General features: G+C 34.8%; 1 long non-coding RNA gene across 1 annotated transcript in view; it reads right to left on the bottom strand.

The window, feature by feature from the left end:
- The window catches only part of LOC110348540 (uncharacterized), a 188,845-nt gene that overhangs the window by 50,566 nt on the left and 119,158 nt on the right, over positions 1 to 19,121 (bottom strand). Inside the window, exons 6-9 of the long non-coding RNA XR_015442764.1 lie at positions 5,479 to 5,602; positions 3,003 to 3,103; positions 1,379 to 1,484; positions 1,012 to 1,103 (exon numbers count right to left, since the gene is read on the bottom strand). This is a non-coding gene — a long non-coding RNA (uncharacterized LOC110348540). The remainder of the gene's footprint in view (positions 1 to 1,011; positions 1,104 to 1,378; positions 1,485 to 3,002; positions 3,104 to 5,478; positions 5,603 to 19,121) is intronic.

Raw genomic sequence — 19,121 nt, 5'->3', positions numbered from 1 at the left:
CATCATAATGAGCTTTAGATATCAACATAAGGACATTGGGGGAGGAAAACATTTGTTTCAAAACAATTATGATACTTATTGTAGCAATTAAGAAGATGAAGCTTGAAAAGGTATACTAATTTTCCTAAATTAACTCATATAATAAGTGTATGAGTCAATAAGAAATAAATTTCTGGCTACAGTATTGGCCTTTACCATCCTTTTATGGTAAATAAACTGTCCTAGAAGATATTTAATTTGTAATATCGAAAAAACTACAATAACTCTTTATTTGGAATTTTCTCCTATGAATATTAATCATTTTCACACTTTTCTTCCCATGCCTTATATCAAAACAATCATAATTTTTTAAATATTCTGCAGTCTCATATCTATCTCCTGACTCCCCTACTTTGTGCCCTCATTATCTCCCTGTATGCCAGACTCACCTAAGCAACCCCATCACTCCTCTCCCTATGGACAGCCACACACATTTTGTCACCATTTCCCTAGCTTCCCTAGCTTACCATATATATATATATATATATATATATATATATATATATATATATATGCATTCCTCAAGCTAATCTTTCTAGCACAATGCAATCATTTAAGAAATTTTTCCTGATCTCAATTATATGTCAAGCTCTATACTACAGATGCTAGAGGTCAGATTCTATAAATTATCATTGACATTCACTAAATATTTGTTTTGACACAAATATTAAACCACCAAGCTTGCTGAAAAGTCTATGAGATCATATCAGCAGTATTTTTTCATTCTTTAGATAAAGTGAATAGGCTTGCCATGATCAGAACAGAGAAAACATAAATGTAATTCTAGTCTGTTTGAATTCAATATACTCACATTTAATCTTATTACATTAGTCAGAGTTCTCCAGAAAAGAAGAACCAATAGCATGTGTGTTTGTATTATTATGAATGATTGGTGCATAAGTCAGCTTTTCTGTTGCAAGACAAACTACCTGACAACCACACATAAAGGAGGAGATGTTTAATTTGGCTCACAGGTTCACGGGATTCAGCCCATGGTTGGCTGGCTCTAAGGCAGACACATCACAATGAAAGGGTGTGGCAGGACAAAGGTGCTTCCATGGTATCTATGAAGTAGAGCAGGGAAGCAGTCTTAGAGCATAAAGGGCCAGGGACCAGATATAGATCCTAATGTCATTCCTCTGTGACCCACCCAGACACACCCACAAGTGTGCCTTATTAATCCTATGGACATCACCCAAGCTAATAAAGTTGACAGTCCAGCTAAAATGTCACTTCCCACCCCTTGTCAACTTGACACCCAAATTATCTCCTTAAACCATACTTAATCTCTAAAACATACAAGGTCATAATTCTGCCTAACACAGTACAAGTTTCCTACCTACAACTGAAACAGAGTAATCTGTGTCTCAGCAGTCCCAGCATCACTCAAAAGTACAAGCCAAAGTCTCTTCTGAGACTCAAGGTAAACTTTTAACTGTGTATCCCTGTAAAATATCAAAACCAAGTTACATATTCTCAAGGTAAAATAGAATGAGGTAAACATTTCCATTCCAAAAGGAAGGAATAAGGAGTAGAAAAGAATTGGACTAAAAGAAGACCAAATTCCAGCAGGCAAACATTAAGTCCTATAATTCTATGTCCAGTATCCAGGACACATGGTACTAAGATTTGAGTTTCAGATGGCTTAAACAACCCTAGCCCTATGGCCTTGCTGCATAGTCTCTTTCTTGGGTGGCTCCACTCATGTCCTGCAACTTTCCTCAGCAGATGTTCCACATTTCTGGTATCTCCAAGTATTTGGGGTCTTCACTGCACCACTGGCTTAATTCCCATTGCTTTGCTCACTGCCCTCTCAACAGCTCCTTGCCTGGCCTCTCAGGTCTTTCTTTGACATTAGTGTGGAAGCCTCCTTGACTCCACAATTCTTACGTTCTGAATTCTTGTAAAACCAACATAAAAGGATGGTGTCAATATCTGATGTCAATGAGAGAAATAGCCAGGACTCCTTGGACCAGGGCTGCAGTGGTCCTGAATGGCTTAGCACAATAAAGTGACTCTTGGGGAACCAATTCCCTAGGAGGTGCAGAAACTCTGTTCTCAAATGAAATTTGACACTTTTGTACCCCTGAGCCAATACATGAGCTTTCTGATTTCTGAGATACTCTCCAACCATCTTTCTTCTTATCCCTGGATTTGGTTTCAGGAATAAGTACTTGGATTTTTTTTCAACAGTGCTAATCTCTTCAGAAACCATGCATCCTTTGGCTCCTGATTTACACATCATTCCTTTTGGGGTCAAAATTTAAGACTTTCAAATTTTTCTCTCCACTTTTTGCTCCCAATTCTCACTATACATCTGGCGAAAAGCTGACAACAGTGCCCATGCTACAGCCTAGACATTGGACTGCACTGATATTTGCTCTGGCAGATAAATTAATCCATTACCTTTAATCTTAGTCTCCCACAAAGCTTCAGGAAATAGGCAACATGTAGACTTTTTTTGCCAGAGTGTAATATATATGGCCTATATGGCCTCTAGTCCAATTGTCAATTCCCATTTAAAACCAACTGAGCCTGGTCTTTAATTTCCTCATTTCTATCAGCATTCTGGTGTTCTGATTGCTGACCAAGAATCACCCATCAAGCTCTACTTATAGCACTCTGGGGCTTCTCTGGGCTGTATCTCCAAGCCTTTCCAACTCCTTCTGAAAACCAGTTCCAGAGGCATCTAAACCACATGGTAAGGTACAGTCCCAATAATGACCTTAATTCTCTGATACCATTTTTCTGTATTAGTCAACTTTTCTACTGCTGGGCAAACTACTTAACACGTTCAATTTAAAACAGAATAGGATTATTTGATTCACAGATTTGGAGGATACAGTAAAGCTGTAGCTGAGAAAGACATCAAGAGAACAGTGCCAGGGAGTAAGGAGCCAGAGCCCAGATACAGACTCCAAGGTCACACCTCCATGGCCCACCATGGAGTGTAATTTACTAACCTGTGAGGCATTTCTTAATCCAATGAAGTTGACATATCATGATTAATAGTCATAACTTGTTCATGCATTCATGGAGGCTGAGAAGTCCTATAATTTTCCATCTGCAAGTTAGGGACCCAAAAAAGGTGAAAGGGTGATTTGTTGCAAATCCAAATGCCTATAAACCACGGAGTAGATATTGTATGTCACAGTCTTAGTCTAAAAGCCCAAGAACCAGGTGTACTAAAGTCCAAAAGCAAGAGAAAATGGTTGTCTCAGCTTAAGTAGAGAGAGAAAATTCACTGTTCCTCCACCTTTCTGTTATTTTCAGGACTTCAACAGATTGGATGATGACCACCTGAATTGTGAGAGTGGATGTTCTTTACTTAGGCTAATGATGCAAATACTAATCTCTTTCATAAACACCCTCACATCACACCCAGAAAACAATATTTTATTAGCTCTCTGGGCATCCTTTAGCCTAGTCAAGTTGCATAAAAAATTACCCTCTCTCCCATCCTAGTATTTACAAATTCATAATGATCATTGGATTAAAGGTTTTTGTTTTCTGTTGGGTTTTTTTTATTTTAAACTACTCTATTTCTTCCCTCAAAAGTATTCAGTATTCAAGTTCTATTTGGAACTAGATAATGTGATTTTTATAGTGGAAAGTTTCAAATATTCTTGGAAAAAGAACAGGAGTCTCAGCATCAGTGCACAATAAAGAACTGTTAAGGAAATGTGGATGATGGTGTGGGAATGTTTAAAGAATTCATCTCTTTGATATAGTGGCACATTTTAGCTTCCCAAGTAGCTATGGGTTACTAAAGATAAATGCACACAGCCAGTCTCTTTGGGTACTGTGTACCCCCAAAAAAGAAATTCTTTTTCTTTGATGTGTAAAAGCTGTAAGACTTATAGGACTTTGTCTACAAAATGGATGTTTTTCTCCACTGCTTCTCTCAGTGATTGCTTACTTTAAATATAAAAATATCTGTAGGAAAAAATAAATTATCAAGGATTATACATTCAATTTACAAAAAATTAAACCTAGTACATATTACATGGGTTGCCTTTCAGCATGATTATCCTATTTTTAAAGACATATTAAAGTTCAAAAGGATACATCTTCTACCAATTCATAACCTATAGGTTAAGTTTGCCCAGAAATATTGCAGAATTTCAATGAGCTTGGGAAGATGGAAGAAAATATCTGCATGAAATTAAATATGAAAGAATTTAAGATCTGAGAGCTTTCATGTAGATGAAGCTGGACTGTCTTATGCTCAGCAGTCTAACTTTGTAATGCCTGGCCTAAAGAACAGCTGCAAACCAATTGAGAATTTACCAGAAAAAAAATGTGGAATGAGCAAATCAATAATTCTGGACTAGACTGAATACATATACCTATATTATTCCAGCCAAGTAAATTTGATGGGATTTTTTCCTCTGTCCTTGCACTCTGAGCCACTCTATGAGACTGGTAACTGACTATGCCTAATTGAAGTTGTAGCAATGCAACTATCCAAAATAAAAAGGCCACCTAGAGAACTACATAGAATCTGGAGAAGTAAGAACTGTTAGTACAAGGGTACAGGAAATTGTTTTTGCTGTCAAGGATTAACACTAAAAGAAATAAATATTTTCTCAAATTGGAATCACTAATCCTGAAGACACATGAACTGCCATTCCACATTCTTTCCCCTGCTCTGCTTACTACCCCTATCTGCATATTCCAAGAGCCCTCATCTCCTAACACATCGAGCCAAAAATATAATCTCAATGCCATTGCCATCTCCCTTTTTGGAAGAGAAGAGTAAAGCAGCAAATAGGAAAAGTCTGGGGCTTAAGAAAATTTTTGCCATATATTTCATTAATTCTAGAGCATATATATTTTGTTCACAATTTTGTGTATCGGAAATTGAATATTTCACTTTACAGTTACTAATAGCCAGGGATTGTGACAAATGTGCTCACATTGTTCATATTCTATTGTTTCAATTAAATTATGTACACGATTGGTACTAGGAGTAATTATTTAAAATGTCTTTTAAAAAGAGCTATGATTGTTCATTAAAATTAAGTTAGCACTTGGGAAGAAATATAGAAAAATAGAAGAGTGAGGGAAATCATTAAATAGTCATTATTGGAGAAATAACAACAAATCTAAGTTTTCCTGCAAAGAAGCAATGAAGAGCATGACAGTAATTAAGAAAAGCAGAGGCAGGGGAATCACAAAGTCAACTCTAACCTGGGCTCTATCCCCAGTACCACAGGGGGAAATAAAGAAGCTCAGATGCATGGTAATGCTTCTCTAAACTTGAATCACCTGGGCATTTTGTTAAATATTCAGAGTCTGATTTAGTAGTCTGGGGTGGAGCCAGAGATTCTGCATTTCAAATAAGCTTCTGATAATGTAGGTCATGCCAAGTTTACAAAAAGAATTATCTCTCCATTACCAAGCAATGTAAGGGAAGATGGATAAATTGCTAATTACCTCCAAATGAACAGGAAAAATTTCAAAGCACTGAGATGCTGGTAATCAGTTCACATATTGTATAGAACTCCTTTAGCCAGAACTTCCTGCTGTCTTTGAAGGAAAGTTTTTACCTTCCAGCTACCTGTGATTCAAGGGAGAAAATAAAGCATAAATATGAGTAGTCAAATAGGAATGGAACATCACAAAAACTTGTAAAAGGATTATCAACAGGGCACTTTTTAAGTAAACACAGCTTCATCAATGCTTTTGATGGCATTGATGCTGGTATTATGTTGCAAACACACCTGTCAGTGCCTCTAAGTTAAATAATGATTCAGAAGAATAGAATTCCGTATGTACAATCATTTAAGAATATCTTAAATCGATTTATGTTTCTTATTTTACTTTTATGGACAGTCAGGAATAATAAATGGTTTTTAAAAATCTGTGTCAAAGAAAGCACATTTAGTGTTCTTTCTATAAATGGAAAATTAAAACGTCTAAGTGCCAAAGCACTATATTACAACTAGCAGAGGTTTATTCCTTAATATTACCATACATTTTTTTCTCACAAATAATGGTTTGCCAAATTTGATCAAATGCAGCAGAACAACAACCAAACATCTCACTCACCTCTGCTCCTACAAGCAATCACATATATAGCATCCAAGTTATAATTTTAAAATACAATGAAAACATGGAAAATCAATATACAACATGCAACAACCTAGAATGGTTTCTTGTAAAATAAAAAAAATTACTGACCATAAAGAACACCCTATGAATTGTTGACTGGGGAGTTTGGTAATATTCAAATTGTATTAATTAAAATTAGGATTAGTCCTATCAAAAAAGGGATACTAGAATGTATAATCAAATGAACTGTGTTGTCTCTATTATAAAGACAGAACATAGTAATATACATTCTATATATATTATTGGAAAGAGCGACAGTAAAGGATATTTAAAGAGAAAGCATCCAAGATGATCCAGAAGAATGCATGCCCTGATCCAAGAAATAAGTATCCAGTCTCTCTTATGGCACAGCCCAAGTGGAGGCAGATGTAATAGACATGTGTTCATCCAGTTCATTCCTCCTGGACTGGCTCTATGCTCACCAAGCAACCTTTTGATTATAATTTGTCTTTTTTGAAGTTTTGCTGAGGAGAAAGAGTTCATTCATGCCAAGACAAACATTCTATTTTACCTGAAATTTCAATATTTAAAATAGAGAATTAATAAGTTAAAACTTTGGACAACACACCAGTCTCTTAGGGATTTGGTTTTGTAAAAATGCCCAGAGGATGTCACTTCCGGACAAGCTTGAAAAATTACTTTCTGAGCCTGCAAAGCCAAGAATCAGACCCAGCAATGTGATGACCTTATCAAATAATGATTCTGACCTTGTCTAAACTGCCATCTGGCTTTCCAAGCATGTTCCTCCTTAACTGCAACAATTACTACAATTTACAACAACAAAAAAAAAAGAAAAGTAACAGATTCGATTTTATATACCACTTTTTAACTCTTCACTTAATTTTGGAAGTATAGCTTTCTAATCAAATCTGTTTGCCTATATTTCCTATTTATACTATCAAAGCAAATTGGTAGATGATAAATTGTTCATAATTCCTATTTGAGTCTCACTGAGGAAAAATCCAGAATAATTTTTACTATGCAATCTCATCTAAACAAAATCCATCAATATAAGCCTACAAGAAACCTAGCAAGATCTTATTTAATAATGAGGCAGATTAGACAGGTGAAAAAGAATAAATACAATAGGTAAACTCATCAACACTGGCTTGCAAAGGGGGGAAATAACAATTTAGGCAATCTAATATTTAACATAAATGACTTAAATATAAAAATTTCTTATGTACAAGTAAGTTGTAGTAATTGCCTAAAATCAATGGTTCTCAAACTTTACCATGCATGAAAACTAGGTAGAAGGCTTGTTAAAGCACAATATTGAGGGGCTCCATTCCAAAGATTCAATTTGAGAGGCCTAGATGGGGGCCATAGAATTTGCAGTTCTAGCAAGCATCCAGATGTTGCTGATGCTGCCATTTGCAGATCCAAACTTTGAAAACCATTGCGTTTTATCCAAGGGATGTTGAGGTAGAAAGAAAAGACTTAAGGAAGTATTTGTTAACATTAACTGGACATAGAGATCACCTGGGGAGTTTTGAAAACCAGATTTCCCAGGACATATCCCTAAGCAGTTAAATGTAGATGACTGAAGACTAGTGCCATGATTTTTAAATTTTTACTAATAAAAATGTAGTGCATAGAATTTTTGATAAGCTTAGCTCAACATCTACATAGAGTCTATCAGTGAATGCTATATTGATAAGTAAGAAGGTCATGAGTTCCTCGTGAGGATTCATGAACCTCACTTGTTAGTTTGGTGGTTAGCAGTGTAGATCCTGAAGCCACCTTTCATATCCCACCTCAATCTTTCTAGGCCTCATCTGTGGAATAGAAATAATAATGGCATCTACCTACCTACTAACATGGAGTGGATAAGTCTCTAGCAATGGAAAATACCAAGTAAACATTTGTTATTCTTATTATCTCAATTGTTTTGACTTAAGAGGCTTCTCTAGTGTCAGAGCAGGACATCAGCTCTTCTCAAAGTACCTTCCATTAAACTCTGATTGTCTTAAATGTGGCTCAACAAAAACAAGACTGTTTTTATAACTCATTCTACTTTCTCCTTGCAAGTTATTCTTTGTCCTATATCCTCCTTGTCCATGTGGACTACAAGAAAATGCTTACACAAGCCTTATGTCTGCCATTACAGTTCATAACAGCAACACTGTTCATGTCTCAGATATGATGGACTTGATTCTCAAGGTGAATTATGTTATGCAGGCTTTGTTCCCTGTGCCTTAGGACAACTTTGTTTGGGCTAGATTCTGGCAGTTTTCTTCACAGAGCACATTCTCTCCAGTGTTTGTTAAAAATCAGTTACAAGGAGTGGGATGTGTGGATTCAGCTTAACATGGTTGCTCCCATCTTGAGTTGTAATGGCCATGACTGCTCCTGGGTAACATGGTTTTTCCTGCACGTTTCCCAGCAAACTATAAGTAGGCAAAACCAATAGTGATATATAGACCCTTACAATCAGACCCTGGTGCCAGGAATATGCCCAAATCCATCATATGAGCTTAAGATTAAACCAGGTACATCCTGACTTGGATGAAATTACTTTTGTCTTGATCAATATATATACAATTCTACTTAACTAATTTTGAAATAAATCTGAAACCTAATTTTGAGACTTGGGTCTTGATGAAATCCAAGACCATGCTTCTGTCTGTAAGTGCCCCCAATAAACTGTGCTCTGTGAAATCCTTGATCTTCTCCCTCTTTATATATTTATATATTTATTATATTTATATTTATAATTGTCATTAAAAGTTCTCTTTTCAAGCATTTTCAAAATTGTAGATTGTTAACAGAAATATATCACTTAACTTAGTATAAAGAGATCTGATCGTGGTGGTCATTTACAATAAAAGAGATGTGCTTATTTATAGAGAGGAGGAAACTACAATGCATATATCTTGTGACTTGTTGAAATGCACATAGTTATTTAATGCCAGAACTGATTCTATGCCATATTCTCTACATGAAATACTCTATTTTCCCCATTAGGTCAAGTTGACTCTTTCTCATGACTAATAATGATGATGTTTTACAAATAATAAATATTACTAAATATCAAAATATTAAAAAGAGAAAGTGAACACATTGTCTGATTTCCAAAATAATACCAACAAGTTTTCTTCTGGGATTTTGCCTATAGACATAAGAGTGGATTTGCTGATATTCACAAACCCTTTAGCGACAGTAATTCTGTGAAATAAAAACTGAACATAAGAGAAACTTCACATAAACAGAATTATACAATTGGTAATATGCTACAGAAAGAGGAGGAAAACTGATAAAATATATAAATTAAATGTAGCAATTTAACTCAGGTAATATGGGCCTCCAAAAGAAGATTCATTTAACAATATATTTTACAGATTTACTAGTAGCCATCAAAATTCTCTGCCTGTGAAGACTCAGTCTGCAACCATGAGTAAAAATGTCAATTGTTTTTAAATAATTAACTCTTTCAACTATAGGCTATTTCACTGCATATTTAAATGCCCACTATCACCACTCCTGTTCAATATAGTTCTGGAAACATTAGTCATAGCAATTAGAAAAGAAAAAGGAACAAAGATAGGAAAAGAAGAAGATAAACTGTCAGTATTTGCTGACAATATGATACTTTAAATAGAAGACCCAAAAAACTCAGCCAAAAGACTTCTAGACTTAATTGACAGATTCAGTAGAGTAGCTGGATACAAGGTCAACACTCAAAAAACAATAGCCTTCTTGTGCACAAATAACAAACTCACTGAGAGAGAAATTAGGGAAACAATTCCTTTTACAATAGCATCCAAAAAAATGAAATATCTGGGAATCAATCTAACAAAGGAACCAAAAGACCTCTACACTGAAAACTATAGCACTCTGAAAAAAGAGATCGAAGAGGATACAAGAAAATGGAAAGACATCCCTTGCTCCTGGGTAGGAAGAACCAATAAAGTGAAAATAGCCATACTTCCAAAACTACTATATAGATTCAATGCAATGCCAATTGAAATTCCAACAATATACTTCACAGAGCTAGAGAAAACAATCCAAAAATTCATTTGGAACTTTAAGAGACCTAGAATAGCTAAAGCAATTCTAAGCAACAGAGACATGGCTGGGGGTATCATAAGCCCCAACTTGAAACTATACTACAAAGCTACTGTGATAAAATCAGCATGGTACTGGCAAAGGAACAGACCTGAGGATCAGTGCAATAGATTAGAAGATGCAGAAACAACTCCAGACATATGCAGCCACCTCATCTTTGACAAAGGAGCCAACCACCATCATTGGAGGAAAGATAGCCTCTTTAATAAATGGTGTAGGAAAAACTGGATTTCAACCTGCCAAAGATTAAAACTAGGCCCATACCCACCACCATGCACTAAACTAAGATCAAAGTGGACTAAAGATATAAATATTAAGACAGAAACACTAAACTTGCTGGAAGATAAGTTAGGTAGAACTCTTGATGACATTGGCATAGGAAAACACTTCATGAACAAAACCTCAGTAGCACGGGAACTAGCACAAAGAATCAACAACTGGGATCTCATCTTATTTAAAAGCTTCTGCATTGCAAAAGAAACCACCAACAGAACTAAAAGACAACCTACAATATGGGAAAAAAAAATTTAGCAGCTGTACCTCAGAGAAAGGACTACTATCTAGAATATATAAAGAATTGAAAAAAATCAGAGCCCCCAAATTCAAAGACCCAATTAAAAAATGGGCATCTGAAATGAACAGATATTTCTCAGACAAGGAAGTAAAGGCAGCAAACAAATATATGAAAAAATGTTCAACATCACTCATCATTCGAGAGATGTAGATGAAAACAACACTGAGATTCCACCTCACCCCACAAAGAATGGCTGCTATCAAGAAATCAACAAATAACAAATGCTGGAGGGGTGTGGGGAGAAAGGAACCCTTCTCCATTGCTGGTGGGAGTGCAGACTGGTGCAACCACTGTGGAAGCCAGTATGGAGATACCTCAAAGAACTAGGACTAGAAGTCCCATTTGACCCAGCTATTCCCCTGCTGGATATCTTCCCAAAAGAATTTAAAAAATCATACCACAGTGATATATGTGCACCCATGTTCATAGTGGCACAGTTTGTAATAGCTAAAGCTTGGAAGCAGCCCAAGTGCCCATCGACTGGAAACTGGATAAAGAAGATGTGGTTTCTTTAAAAAATGGAGTACTACTCAGCCATAAAGAATGAAAAACTAGAGTCATTTATAGCTAAATGGATGCATATCGAGGCCATACTCTTAAGTGAAATAAATAGGACACACATGTGTAAATACTGAATAGTTTCACTAGTGTGAGAAACTGATAGTGTAAACAAGGGCTAAAATGATTAAAATGAATAATTGGTAATTTGAAATAGGAAAAAATGTCCAAAGATGAAGGAGTGAAGGGAGGGGAAGGGAAAAGGAGAAGAGGGAAAGGAAAAAGTATGAGAAAAGAAAAAAAAATGGATATGAAATCTATGTAAATAGGGAAGGGCAGAGGGGGTGAAGGATGCACAGGTAATGGGAAAAAAAAAATAATTAAGATATATCATGTACAGGTACAAACACCCAATGATAAATGTAAACAAATTGTATACCTAAAATGTACCAGTAAAAGAACTAAATATATATAAATATATATATATATATATATTCATTTTAAAAAGAAGTTGCAAATCTTAGGTATAATTAAGTAACTCATTAGGAGGTTTTTTAACATGTTTGCCCTAATTATTCATTTAACAGAATGTATCAGATGCCTACCTATAAAAAGGTACTTTGTGGGCTCAAAATAGTTGGTTTATTTCCTGCTTCTAGATACTCAAGCTGCTCAGTTGCAGGCCTGTGTCATCCACTAAGTTTTGAGTTCATGGAGAATAGGTTGCTTCAATTTCTATATATCTGATGGTTAGTAGGTAGGCTATCAAAAGGAGCACAGCTTTGGCACCAGAGGGCCATGTTTCCTGTTTACTAGCTATGAGACTTTGGGCAAATGAACTCGTTTAAGTTTCAATTTTTATATCTCAACAGTTGGGGTAATAATAAAAACCTCTCTGATTAAGTATTGTATTAAGTGAAATAATCCATGTAGCATGACCTGCCTATTATTTTGGATTATTATGCTTACTGAATCATTAATTGCTGAATAAATTAATTCATAAATCTACAAATGATGAACACAAGAACAATATATAACAGCATACAACAAGTGACATTTGAATAACAAAAGCTGCATTTGGAAACTTCTTGACATCCCAACTAAACTTTGAACATTGGATAGACAACATAAAAACAATCTGACACTACCTGAGAAATTTGGCTAAACTTTATAGAAATTTTTACAATAAAATATTTGGTATCATTCTGTAAGAAGAAAAGCTGATCCATTTTTAAGCTATCAACATCAAGAAAGATTGGAAAGAGGAGGCTCCCAGGCTGCCATAGCACCACTCCCAGCACAGAGGGGGTGAGCCAATCCTAGTGCCCTGGAGGAGACTCCCGGGTCACCATAGTGTCACTCACAGCACAGAGGAGGTGAGCCGTGTGGGCGCCAGCAGCACTACCCCCCCCACACACACCCATCAAAATGAGAAGAGATGTAAACAAGCCTCAAAAACAGACTTCCAGATCACCTACAGCAACCCCAAAGGGAAACAAGATGGAACAATCTGATAGTCAACCACCTGGACTCCCTGAACTGGCAACAAAACAGGATCTGGAAAAAATGAAATCAGAAATAATTTCTCAGATAACAACAGAGATTGTGCCCATAGTGCAAGACATGATTAATAAATCTAGAGAGGACACAGATAAAAAAAAATAGAGGAGCTGAGGAACATGACTGAATCCCAACATAGGAAACAAATGAAATCCATAAAACAGATACAGATTTCCAGGAGATGAAAAACTCCATTGAAAGTCTAAACAGCAGAATGAGCCAATGTGAGGACAGAATTTCAGATACAGAAGATGAAATTGGAATTAGTGACCAGGAAAAGAAAAATTTCTTAAAATTGTAAGAAACCACAAGAAATTAATCCAGCAGCTACTAGACAATGCAAAGAAGAATAACACAAGACTGACTGGAGTCAATGAAGAAACAGGAGACAGCGCAGATGACATAAAAAAAATGTTCACAGAAGTGATGACAGAAAACGTTCCAAGCAGGGGAAAGGAACTCAACATACTGATAAATGAGGCATATAGGACTCCAACTAGCTTTGATTAAAAAAAACTACACATAGGCATATAATAGGATTCCAGAAACCCAACAGAAGAACAAAATTCTACAAGCAGTTAGAGAAAAGAAACAAATCACATACAAAGGAAAGCCCATCAGAATCACAGCAGATTTCTCAGTGCAAACCCTCAAGGCAAAAAGAGCTTGGAGTGATGTATTCCAAGCCCTAAAGGAAAACAGCCTCCAACCCAGATTGATGTACCCTGCAGAGCTATCTTTCAAAATTGATGGAGAAATAAGATACTTTCATGACAGACAGCACCTTAGGAACTTCATGAATACCAAACCAGCACTCCAAAACATTTTAGACAATATCCTAGGAAAAGACAATGAGGATCACAACCCCAGGAAGCACAGCAGAATGAATCTGTTTGGCATGACAAGAAATTAAATGCAAAGGGGGAGAATCCAACAAAAAGAAAAAGTTATGACAATGATAAGTTAATATGTACCCGTTATAACCATCAATGTTAATGGTCTCAATTCACCATTCAAAAGAAACAGACTGGCAGAATGGGTCAAGAAGCAAGATCCAACAATATGCTGCATAAAAGAAACACCCTTAATTCAAAAAGAAATTCATAGACTGAAAGTTAAAGGGTGGAAAACAATACTCCACGTGACAGGAACTCCAGAAAAGCAGGAGTAGCTATCCTCTTTGCAGATCAAGTGGATTTCTAACTAAAATCTGAAACACTTCTGGTCCCAAGAATTTCAGATAAGGGAGAGTCAACTTGTATATACAAATCTATTGTGAACATGTGTTTTCATTCCTCTTAAGTAAAAACTTAAGAACAAAACTGTTGGTTCTTAACAGTAATACAAGTAATTTCTATATTGTTGTCCAAAATAGTTTTATCATCTTACATTCACATTAGCAGTATTCAAAAGTTCTAACTGGCTCACACCTAAGCTGACATCTGTTCTTTTAATACTTTTAACTTAATCTCCTAATGAGTGTATAATATGATCTTGTTATTTTATTGATTAGTATTTTTCTGATTCTAGTGTTGCACACCTTTCCTTGTGCTGTACTGGCTATTTATCATCTTCTTGTGTCTACTTTTTGATTGGGTTGTCTGTTAATGAGCTGTAAGAGTTATTTATATATTCTGGCCATAGGTTATATGTATTATAAATATGGTCTGTTTAAGGACTACTTTACAGTTTCTTAACAATGTTATTTAAAGTTCTAAATTTTGATGGAATCTCATTTATCAATTGTTTCTTTTATACATCATGTTTTTTATATTTGAGGAAATTCTTGCCTACCCTAAATTCGTGAACATTTAATTTCTTCTTAAAGTTTTATAGTTTTAGTCTTTCATATTTAGGTTCATAGATCCTTTCAAGTTATTTTTATGTATGGAAATAAAGGGTTGAGGTTAATTTTTTACTTGCGGTTACCAGATGATCTAGTACCATTTGTTGAAAACATTATCTTTCCCTCTGCTATTGAGTTGAGTTTCCTCTGATCTTTTTCCTCTGCTCTCTCCTCTTATGTTCTATAAAATGTTAATGTTAAACAATCTTTCAAAACTCAGTGGACCATATATGTGTGGTTCTATTTCTAGATTCTCTGTTTTATTCCAATGATCTATATGTCTTTCCTTACGCCAGCATTGCCTTGATTACTGTAGCTTTAGAGGAAGTCTTAAAATTAGGTAATAAATGTCTTCCAACACTGTTATTTTTTTCTTTTTACTTTACACTCCTTTGTACTCCTACATAACTTTTAAATTTCAATATCCAATTCTTCATTTATAGAAAGTATACATACACCTGAATTGTTATATATACCTTGTGTTTTCTAATCCTGCTAAATTCAAATACAAATTCTAAGGGCTCCTAGAGATTTCTTAGTATTTTCTCTGTAGATGATCATTTCATCTACATATAAAGATTTTACTTCTGCTTTGCCAATCCTATGCTGTTTCTTTTTATTGCCAGACTAGTGTGTTTTGGGCATATGTTTCAAAGTTTAGTGGACAGATAAAGAGTAGGCTTATCTGCCCTTGTTCCCCACCTTAGGGAGAAAGCTTTACATATTTTCCATTCATATAAGGCGTTTTTGCTGGAAGTATGGAGTACATGTCTGATCTGTTGAGAAGATTCTATTTCTAGTCTCCTGATAGCTTTTACCATGAACAGCTGTAGAATTTAGTCCAATACTTTTTCTCCCACTACTGACAGGATCATATGGCTTTTTCCTTTCCTCTGTTAGAATGATGACTTATGGGAGTGGATCTTCCAATGTTGAACCAACACTCCCATCCCTAAAATAAAACCACTTTCTACATACTGCCAGATCTGACTTCTTTCTTTTGTTTATTTATATATTAATTGGTACATTTTAGGTATACAATATATTTACATTTATCACTGAGTGTTTGTACCTGAACATGATGTATCTTAGTTCTTATTTTTCCATTACCTATGTGCCCTTCACCCCCACCACCCTTCCCTATTTACATAGACTTTGTTTCCATTTTTCTTTCTCATAATTTTTCCTTTCCTTTCTTCCCTTTCCCCTTCCCCTCCCACCACCCCTACCCCTAATAGTTTGTTTTGTTAAACAAATTTCTATCTATGTTCATACTTTTTCTTCTATTATCTTTATCCAGTTTTAGGATTAGCACAATATTGATTTCTGAAAATGAGGGGAGAAGTGCTCCTTCTTTTTTCTGCTTTAAATGTTTGATATAATTCATCAGTTAAAATGTATATGAGCCTGCTGTTGTCATATAGGTAGGTTTTCAAGATAGGAATACACTTTCTTTAATAGGTACTATTCAAATTTTATATTTTTTCCAGAGTCACTTTCATTCATTTGTCTTCCAAGGTACTTCTTAGAAGTTGTCAAATTTATTTCAAAAAGGATTTTTGTAATATACTTTCAATATCCTTTTAAATTCTGTAAAATCTGTGGTAATGGCCTCTAAATTTTGATATAATTTTTAAAAGGTATAATTGATATTGTGTAATAGGAAGAAAAGGTCTCAAGGAGTAGGGGAAGTGGGAGGGGCAGGGGAAAGGAAAGAAGGGAAAAGAAAAATATGAGAAAAGGAAAAAAATGGAAACAAGGTCTTTGCAAATAGGGAAGGGTGGAGGGGGTGAAGGGAGGGCAGAGGAATGGGGAAAAAAATAAGAACCAAGATACTCATGTAAAGATCCCAATGATGAATGTAACTGTATTTTATACCTAAAATGTACCAATAAACTTAATAGAAAAAAAAAAAAAAGATAGGCAAAGAGGAGCATCCAGTCCAGAAGAAAAAAGACTAAAAGTTATGGCAGTTAAATGCAATACATGATCTTGTATTGGATCCTGAGCCAGAAAGGAAACAAGAACATTTTTTAGACCATTGGTAATGTTTAAACAACTTATATGGATTGAATGGTAGTTTTGAACTGGGTCATATGAGATAGTGTCCCTGTTCCACACTGGGGAACACCTAAGAGTGAATGCCTAAGACTGCAACTTTCATGCAAATCATTCAAGAGAAGGCTAATGATAATTAGTACATCTGTACTAATATGGAAAGGAGGGAGGAAAAATACAATAAAATGTAGAATGTTATGTAACTGGAAATTTGTCATGAAACATACTGATTTTTTTGTAGTGTTCATTAACTTTTCTGTAAATTTCAAATAACTTTCAAAGTAGAATGGGGAACCCAACAGAAGAGATATTTATAAATCAGTTTTAGAACTTATACTCAACAAAACTTTTGACTAATTTGGTATTTCAGAAAAGTACAGAGAATATTGCTCAGCTCTTAATGGGCTCTTAGGGTCAGTTTCTACTTCCCACTCAGAGGCTAATCATCTTCAGATGCATTGCTTATGTCTTCCTTGGGTCAGCCTAGAAGTTATTGGAAAAGTAAAGTAATCTTTAACTGCTTAAATATGATGGTGAAAATGCAAATGAAGAACAAAGGATAAGGATAAGTTTTATAATGGATGAATCAAATAAATAAGTAATTATTTCATATAATAAACATAGGGATGTAATCAAGTGAATGATGATGCCATTTTACAAACAGGAAATTAGGAGAAACTGGTGGCAAAGAAGACAGATTTGTTCTTAAGTAGTTTGCCCATAAACTGATTAGAAGACATTCCAAATTAAATATTCAGCAGACTATAGGAACCATAAGGCTTAAAACCAGGGATGAAGTGGACTCAGGCTTCTAGAGAATTAATAGTTATTCTTAGAATTTTTTTAAGCTGCTGTATATTACACCCATTCAGGTATAAGAAACTTAATTTAATGAAGTTTTTAACCATTGGCAAATTTGAATATTGAAAAGGGGTCAAGGATTAACACATACACTTTGAAAGTATTCGCTTTTATCATTATGAAAACCAACAACTATTATTTATAAACTAACAACCACATTCATTAGCTGTTGTATGTTATTTTATTGGGATAAAGAATATCCTGGTTTAGCTCAGAAATTCCTAAAACATTAGACTCAAATTATTGATAAATTTAGAATACAGAAAACAAAACAAGAAACAGTTTAAAGCAGCTTAGCTAGGAAGCTAATTGTAGCTAGGCAATCTTCTTTAGAATTACAGAGTAAATCTCCTTACATAACAGTAGATCATGATGTTCAATTAACTAAAATGCTTTCAGTTAGCTCACAAGATGATAAAAATAAATAAATAAACAATAATAGTCCATAACTGGAACCAAATACTAAAGCAGGCTTATCAATTTTGTAAAAGAATAAGAAAACTTCATACAGATATCCTGTCCATATTCACAGAAGAAATCCATCACATTCCAATTACTGTTTATAAAATACTAACATAAGGATTTTTTTCAAAACATTTATTCTATTAGTCACAGTCTAAACCAATATAGCACTCATTAGTCACAGATGCCACTAGTTATTAACAATTTCCTGAAGGCATTTTTACCCTTAATATCTGTTGCATTTGCTGCTCATACATTTTAATTATAAATTAAAAGCAATTTAAATATTGTAATCAAAGAAACAGAGCATTCCTATTTACAAAAATACTATATTTAAAATCACTTTAGTTTCAAAAATTCTTCATGTCAGCTCAATTGTTTTACATCTGGTCACATTACACTTGCAGGTGACTGAAGAAAAATCTGAATATTCTAAATTTGTCATCAGATTAAATCACCCTGGCAAATATTGCTAAATGATGTTATACGTATTTTATGATGGAAAGCTTCCTGTATGTACCAGTTGCTATAAATTTACTTTGTTAAATATTTGATGTCATCAACTCAAGAAAATAAATATAGCCGGGGATTTAGCTCAGTGGTTTCAGCACCTGCCTTGAAAGAAAATAAATATATTCAGAAGATTTCTTTGAGTATTTATTTTTGAATTTAAAGATAGTATTTTGCTAATCTTACAAAACTAAGCAGAACTGAAAAGCAGTGTTTTGGTCTCTTTTGAAAATGATATGATATATGCCATATATGTTATCTAAAGAAAGTAGTATATATGTTTTATATTTAATATTTAACAGTGGTTTCACAAATCTTTGCTATAAGACTACTGAGAGCATTGTTCTGGCCACTTAAGCAACTACTTACTTTAATTAATTAACTGTATGCTATTTCTGATGTCTGCAACGTCCTACCTTTTCACTACTCAGAGAATTTTTCATCCTGCAAAGCTTATCAACAGCAGCAGCTCCTCAGTAGACCTTTCTTCATTTTACAATCCACTCATACAAAGGCAGGTGGGGTCAC

This window comes from Heterocephalus glaber, unplaced genomic scaffold (assembly GCF_053883595.1).
Source record: "Heterocephalus glaber isolate CG9 unplaced genomic scaffold, H.glaber_assembly_v1.0 deba00001553, whole genome shotgun sequence".
Taxonomy (NCBI): Eukaryota; Metazoa; Chordata; class Mammalia; order Rodentia; family Bathyergidae; genus Heterocephalus; species Heterocephalus glaber.
Note: the sequence above shows the minus strand (reverse complement) of the source record. Positions and strands in the feature narration are given on the sequence as shown.